Source organism: Saccopteryx bilineata, chromosome 2 (genome assembly GCF_036850765.1).
Source record: "Saccopteryx bilineata isolate mSacBil1 chromosome 2, mSacBil1_pri_phased_curated, whole genome shotgun sequence".
Taxonomy (NCBI): Eukaryota; Metazoa; Chordata; class Mammalia; order Chiroptera; family Emballonuridae; genus Saccopteryx; species Saccopteryx bilineata.
The window spans coordinates 35,542,639-35,549,849 of NC_089491.1; the positions used below are offsets into that span (position 1 = coordinate 35,542,639).

The following is a 7,211-nucleotide window of genomic DNA, read 5'->3' on the forward strand; positions in this document are numbered from 1 at the left end:
CAAAACTGCTGAATGAATGAGTTCATGGATGCATTTAGGTCACTGGAAGCCTTGTGGGCGGTGAACGCTGGACTTGAGAGGAGGTGAGCCTGGGTGACAGACACATCGTGGAGCTACACCAGCCTGCAGAGACACGGATGTGCACTGACCAAACCTCCTCCCAGCTGCCCTGACTCCGGCCGGATGGGCTGCAGCCAGGCCTCCATGGAGCTGTGTTTTCCACAGAACCCCACTCTTTGTTAAGGCTTGTTTCCAAGGCCAGACATTCTCAGCCAGGACGCTCGGCAGCTAATGACGTCCATGGAGACAGTCGCGGCTGCCACGCACAGCCTCGCTCCAGGAGCCAGGCCCAGGAGAGCGGTTTGCCTGGGGCACTGCAGCCCGGAGTGGAGCCAGGCTGGCAAGCCCATGCCCAGTTCTGAGAGTCAGGGCTGGAGGAGCCCTTGCAGATGTCTGCCACATCTGCCTTCTCCTAGTATGGAGAGATGGGAGATGGCCCACAGGCCCCTGTTTGGGCATGGGAGAAGTCAGGACACAGGCCCGGAATCTAAAGTTGTTGACATCTCTCCCCACCCCCCTCGCACACGCGCGCGCATGCACACACACACACACACACACACACACACACACACAAAACAAACAGGTCTCACACTTGAGGGGGCATCAGAAAGGCCTAAGAGGTTGCATTTTAACAAATTCCCAGATGATGCTAATGATGCCAGTTGGGTACCACACTTAGAAAACCATTGTTTTAGGAAACTGCCTCGTGCCTAGGAATGGGGAATGGAGCACAAGGACATGGCGCTGAGGAGGCAGGGCTGGCCACTGCCTTCTGAAAGGAAATAGGACAGAGTCAAAAAAAAGAACCCTCAAAGATTCAGGGGAAGGCGGGGTGGGAGTGTGGTGAAAGGAGGGACTGGGACAGGTTCAGACTAGAATGAGGCAAGGTGTCGAGGAAGGAAAACTTAAACAGATACCCCTCTCAGGTTCTTGAAAATGCAGGGCGGGAATCTGCAAGAACTTGAGAGGGAGTGTCTCTTTAAATCAGGGGTCGGGAATCTTTTTGGCTGAGAGAGCCATGAACGCCACATATTTTAAAATGTAATTCCATGAGAGCCATACAATGACCCATGTACATTATGCATTATCCAATAAAAATTTGGTGTTGTCCTGGAGGACAGCTGTGATTGGCTCCAGCCACCTGCAACCATGAACATGAGCGGTAGGAAATGAATGGATTGTAATACATGAGAATGTTTTATATTTTTAATGTTATTATTATTTGTATTAAAGATTTGTCTGCGAGCCAGATGCAGCCATCAAAAGAGCCACATCTGGCTTGTGAGCCATAGGTTCCCGACTCCTGCTTTAAATGTTGTGCCCTACCTGACTGGGCGGTGGCGCAGTGGATAGAGCATCAGACTGTGATGTGGAAGACCCAGGTTCAAGACCCTGAGGTCGCCAGCTTGAGCGCGGGCTCATCTGGTTAGAGCAAAAGCTCACCATCTTGAGCCCAAGGTTGCTGGCTCGAGCAAGGGGTTACTCGGTCTGCTGAAGGCCAGTGGTCAAGGCACATATGAGAAAGCAATCAATGAACAATTAAGGTGTTGCAAAGTGCAACGAAAAACTAATGATTGATGCTTCTCATCTCTCTGTTCCTGTCTGTCTGTCCCTGTCTATCCCTCTCTCTGACTCTCTCTCTGTAAAAAAAATAAAAATAAAATAAAATGTTGTGCCCTAACACTGGCTTGCTTCCCCCCCAGTCCCAGCCCTGCCCCTGAGGTCCTGACATGAGCCCCTAGCCTGGCAGGTCAGCCGTGCAGCCAGTGTTCTCATGAACAGTCAAGTTCCATGGGCTCACTGTCCACAGGAAACTCCTCTTGCTTTGAAGAATGGCATTTAAAAGCCTAGGCCAGGAAGAAGTGTTGTGCATGTGCACATGTGTGTTGTGTGGGGGGTATTGCGTGTGTATCAGGGAAGGTGGCAGAGAGAGGGTTCTATAGGTGCCTACAGTGCTGTGTGGACTCTTCATTAATTAAAGCATGCCTCCTGGACCTGGGCAGCTTTAAAAAATTCTGAAGCCCAAGCCACATTCCAGAATCTGCATTTTAACAAGATCTCCAAGGGATGCAGGCACAGGAACATTGGGCTTATCTGGAAATTTTTTTTTTTTTTTTGTATTTTTCTGAAGCTGGAAACGGGGAGAGACAGTCAGACAGACTCCCGCATGCGCCCGACTGGGATCCACCCGGCATGCCCACCAGGGGCGACGCTCTGCCCACCAGGGGGCGATGCTCTGCCCCTCCTGGGCGTCGCTCTGTTGCGACCAGAGCCACTCTAGCGCCTGGGGCAGAGGCCAAGGAGCCATCCCCAGCGCCCGGGCCATCTTTGCTCCAATGGAGCCTTGGCTGCAGGAGGGGAAGAGAGAGACAGAGAGGAAGGAGGGGGGGGTGGAGAAGCAAATGGGCGCTTCTCCTATGTGCCCTGGCCGGGAATCGAACCAAGGTCCCCCGCACGCCAGGCCGACGCTCTACCGCTGAGCCAACCGGCCAGGGCCTGGAAATTATTTTTTAAATACTGATGTCTAGGTCCCGTGCCCAGACACTCCGATATAATTCTCCTGGGTTCTACATAGCATTGGGTTTTAAAAACTGTCCATGTGATTCCAATGGGCCACAAGGTCTGAGGATCACTGGTGTAGGCACCTTCAGAGATCTTCAGAATGGCGCGGGAGGCAACATGACACAGAATTCACATGGCATTTTAGTATCTGGGGCATGGATTCTAATCCTGATTCTGCCACTAACGAGCCATATGGCCTTAGTTGGGTCACTTTCTCAACTTCCTCAAAGCAAAATGGTAATATTAACCATCTCTCTGGATTAAAATATTCATTGTGCTTATTGGAGTTCAAAGGGGTTTTGGTTAACATGTAGGTCACATAACAACATCAAGTTTGCCCTTGACAAAGCTTTAGACCTCTCTGGGCCTCAATTTCTCATCTTATAAAATTAGGAATTGGACCACTAGCCCCCCCCCCAATACAGTGTGCACGTTCCTTCCTTCGCCCAATGGTTCCTTCTGGCCACAGTACCTCCTCTTCCTTCTTGGTTCAGTGCTTCTACCTCTCCATCCGGTCACAGCTCAAGGTTGTCTCTCCTCCCTGTGCCCCCCACTACCACCTGCTTAAATGTGAGGTTTCAGCTCAGAGCTTGCTTCCTATGGGGAGCCTTCCCTGACCACCCACTCCCAAGTCCAGGTTAGGGACTCTATTGTCACCTGAATTCCCCCCCCCCGCCCACCCTCGCCTTCCTTTACACAGGATACTATACTTGTCCACACGGGTTTCTGAGTGTGATAGTCCTATAGGCACTCTGCATGCTTACCTCAAATCCCCAAATCTGTGCCTGAAATAATGAATGAACGAATGACAGGGGGAAGTTGTGATCAACAGACCTCCCAGCTGATTCTGGCTGCAAGCTGGTGACCTTTACCAGTCTGATTCAACACAATGCTTATAAGGTAGGTGAAGAATGAGGAAAACCTCATTAATTTAGGTTTCTTCCCTCCTGACATTAACCTCAATTATCTAACTGCTGGAGCAAGGAACAGTTTTCTGGATGGTTAAGGATCAGCTGAGTGGCCCACCCAGGTGGATCTCAACCACAGCCCCTCACAAGTGCACCACAGTTTACAAAGCACTTTCCTGTCTGCTGTCTCCTCACAGGGAGGATGGCAGGGCAGGAATGACGGCCATCACACTAGAATAGTAAGTGGTTGAGGGCAGGCATCTTGTCTGTTTTGTTCACTAAGGTTTTCTCGGCATATGGTAGGCACTTGTTGTTACATACGAGTACAATGAAGGAATCTCTTTTCACGCCAATAAAGGAAAGGGATACTCAGGAGGGCTGGGTGGTTCTCCAGGCTCAGAGAGCTGGAGCATCAGAACTGAGGGGTCTCAACTGTACAAGGCCCCTTCCCACTGTCCTGGCCTGCAGTGTCTAATGTGGTACAGAATTTATGCTTCCAAATATGTCAGCTTCATAAGCCCCTCAGCCCACATTTACCACATCTTTTCAAGGGCTAGGGTGATGGTGCCCAACACCCACGCTTCACACAGGGCCTGGGGACACACCTCCCACAGCACAGCGTTTTCTCTGCCTTTGGCCTCGGTGGGCTTGCCAATCTGCAGGCGTCACTCAAGAGGGCCCGATGACAATTCACTTTTCTCTACATCTGAGCAGAGTTGTAAGTTCCCCACCCCCTGTAGGCACAGAGCAAAACAGTCTCCTCACCCCATCCCAATCCAGCCCTTGGCTCAGCATCTGACAGCGATACTTAGGGCTCAGAAAGAGAGCAAAGAGAGGCTAAACCAGGCACTTCATGCAGGGACAGATGGTGGCTGCAACACGACAGTGGCTGGGGCAGCTCAGCTGGGGTGGAAACCATACTCTCTTCTCCCCTAGCAGCAAATGATGGGGACACCACAACCCACGCACAGAGAAGTCAACGGCGTTTCCTAGGTTCTTTGAACACTTGTTCTAACTGGGCAGCTAATAGCCTATAAGACTTGAGCCTTAGCTTCACCACCGACTTACATGAGTGACCTTGAGCCAGTCAGCCCACTACCACCCAGAGTATTCAGGAAGGGCTGTCTTAGAAAAATAGAAATAAGCAATAGCAGTAACTACTATTCATTCAGTACTGAGTTTCCAAAGCACTCTCACACACATCATTTCATTTAGTCCTCAGAGCAGGTCTACGTGCCCGTTTTACAAGGGAACAAGTAGACAGGTGGGTTAAGGACTTGCCTTTGGTCACTCACACTGGCATTATGAGACTGGGCAGAGACTTGAATCCATGTTTTCTAACTAAAACCCTTGTTTTTTCTCTTTATTTCCAGTCAGTTGCCTTCAACAAGGATTCCTCTGCTCACATCCAGCACCAAGGCCCAATGAACAAACCAACAAAATCAAGATGTGACAGTGCCCACCCCCTAGAAGCCCAGAGCCAGTGGCAGAGTGACACATGTTCTTTATAAACAACCCTATGGGGAAGAAGAGGCAGGTGACCCTGTAGGTGGGGTGGACAGTGCTTCAGGGGGGAGCTGGCCTTTAACTGCCCTGAAGGGTGAGTAGGGCCTTAGTAGGAAAGAGAGAGTGTGGAAGGGACAGAGTCACGTCACTGCCAGACGACCGGAGTCTGCAGAGGGAATGGAGGGTCCCAAGTGTCCAGCCAAAGACACAGAGAAGATGAGGCTGGAGAGCAGCTGACCCAGGGCAGGAAGGGCAGGAAGGGCAGGAAGGGCAGGAAGGGCAGGAAGGGCAGGGCCACAGACTAGAGTCGGTTTTCTTCCCGTATGTGGCTGGGAAATTCTAAAAGGCTTTAAACACTGTCAGCAAGCTCTGATCCACTTCAAAGACCGATTAAAATAGTAATTTTCTTGCTGTAAATGTTCCTTGTAAAAATGGAGACAAGCAAAGGAAAGAAAATAAAAATCACCTTTAATCACATTGCTCAGAGATAACCAATGTTTTCTATGAATATAAACATTTTTCTAAAATGTCACTGTATATTTAATGTTTCTTTGCAGCCTTTCCTCACTTATAATTTTGTGAACAGCTCCCATGTCATTCAATATTCTTCTTCAATTGTGGTTCTAGTTTTTGGAGGGGTTATGGACACCCCTCCCCCAAAGATCTGCTGAAAGCACAGACCCTCTCCCCAGAAAATGCATGTCCCCAATACACACCAGTCACGTTGCCACTTAGGAATGCAGGCCCAGGGCTGCCAGTTCCTTGGATGTTTCTAAAGAGCTGGAAATCCATTTTTCATATGAAATCTTTTGGTTTTTAAAGGTTGACTACTGATTGAAATATTAAAAAATAAAAACACGAAGGGAACCAAACTCGTCAGAAGCCTCAGTCTGTTCTGGGGTTTATAACCTCTGGGCAAAGCCAAGGGCTCAGGTATTTAGGGTTCACGGTCATGTTTCCCAGCCAGACTTGCCTCCTTACACAGCCACACCCCTCTCTTCAATTCCCACTTCCATACCTTGGTTCATGCCACTTCCAGACATGTGCCACTTGCCCCACACCCCATCCCCGCCACCGGCACTGTCCAGACTCCACCGGGGTCTTTCCAGGGCTTTGCTAGTCTGCACCTCGACACTGGCTGTGCTCTCTCTGTTCCTAGCTAGCTGTGGCCCCATCGCCGGGCCTCTGCTGCACTGGGAACTCCTGGGGACAGCATCGTTTGCTTCAGCTCTGTGCCCCACCCCCTCCAGTGCAGGGCCCGAAACAGTCAGCCCAGAGCAAGTGCTCTCAGGAGTGCGGGTGAAAGACCCGACAACATTCACCCCTGTGCAAGTGAAGTCCTCACTGGAGCAGAAGGAAGGATAATTACAGCCTGGCTTTAGCAATCTGCTATGCATTCGCCCCTCGGGCTGTGTGAATTGCTGTGAAATTCTTATAAAGGGGAAGTCAGAAAGTAACTCTTAAAAGGAAAGTTCAAAAAAGGAGGAAAAAGAAAGAAAAACCGGCCCTGGCCGGTTGGCTCAGTGGTAGAGCGTCGGCCTGCCGTGCAGAAGTCCCGGGTTCGATTCCCGGCCAGGGCACACAGGAGAAGCACCCATCTGCTTCTCTCCCCCGCCCCCCCTCCTTCCTCTCTGTCTCTCTCTTCCCCTCCCGCAACTGAGGCTCCACTGGAACAAAGATGGCCCGGGCGCTGGGGATGGCTCCTCGGCTTCTGCCCCAGGTGCTAGAGTGGCTCTGGTCGCAACAGAGCGATGCCCCGGAGGGTCAGAGCATCGCCCCCTGGTGGGCGTGCCACGTGGATCCCGGTTAGGCGCATGCGGGAGTTTGTCTGACTGTCTCTCCCTGTTTCCAGCTTCAGAAAAATACAGGAAAAAGAAAGAAAGAAAGAAAGAAAGAAAGAAAGAAAGAAAGAAAGAAAGAAAGAAAGAAAGAAAGAAAGAAAGAAAGAAAAGCCTTCTAAATCCTGGAGGGAGCCAGGTCTGTCCTGACCTTTTTTGCATCATGGAGATTAGGAGACCGAACCAGGCTGGAGCCAGCAGGAGGCCCAGGGCTGCCTCAGCCCTGCCTGGTGTAACTTTGGGCAAATGCCTTCTCCTCTCTGAACAGTAAGGGGCAGAACCAGATCACCTCTTAGGGCCCTCCTTCTAACGTAATAAGATTGTGTGTGGCAGTCAA

At 50.7% G+C, this 7,211-nt stretch overlaps 1 non-coding gene across 1 annotated transcript; it reads left to right on the plus strand.

Moving 5' to 3' along the window:
- The first annotated feature begins 6,540 nt into the window (after nucleotides 1-6,540).
- On the plus strand, nucleotides 6,541-6,616 carry TRNAG-GCC (transfer RNA glycine (anticodon GCC)). The gene has a single exon. It is a non-coding gene; the product is annotated as a tRNA-Gly (tRNA).
- Nucleotides 6,617-7,211: the final 595 nt, after the last annotated feature.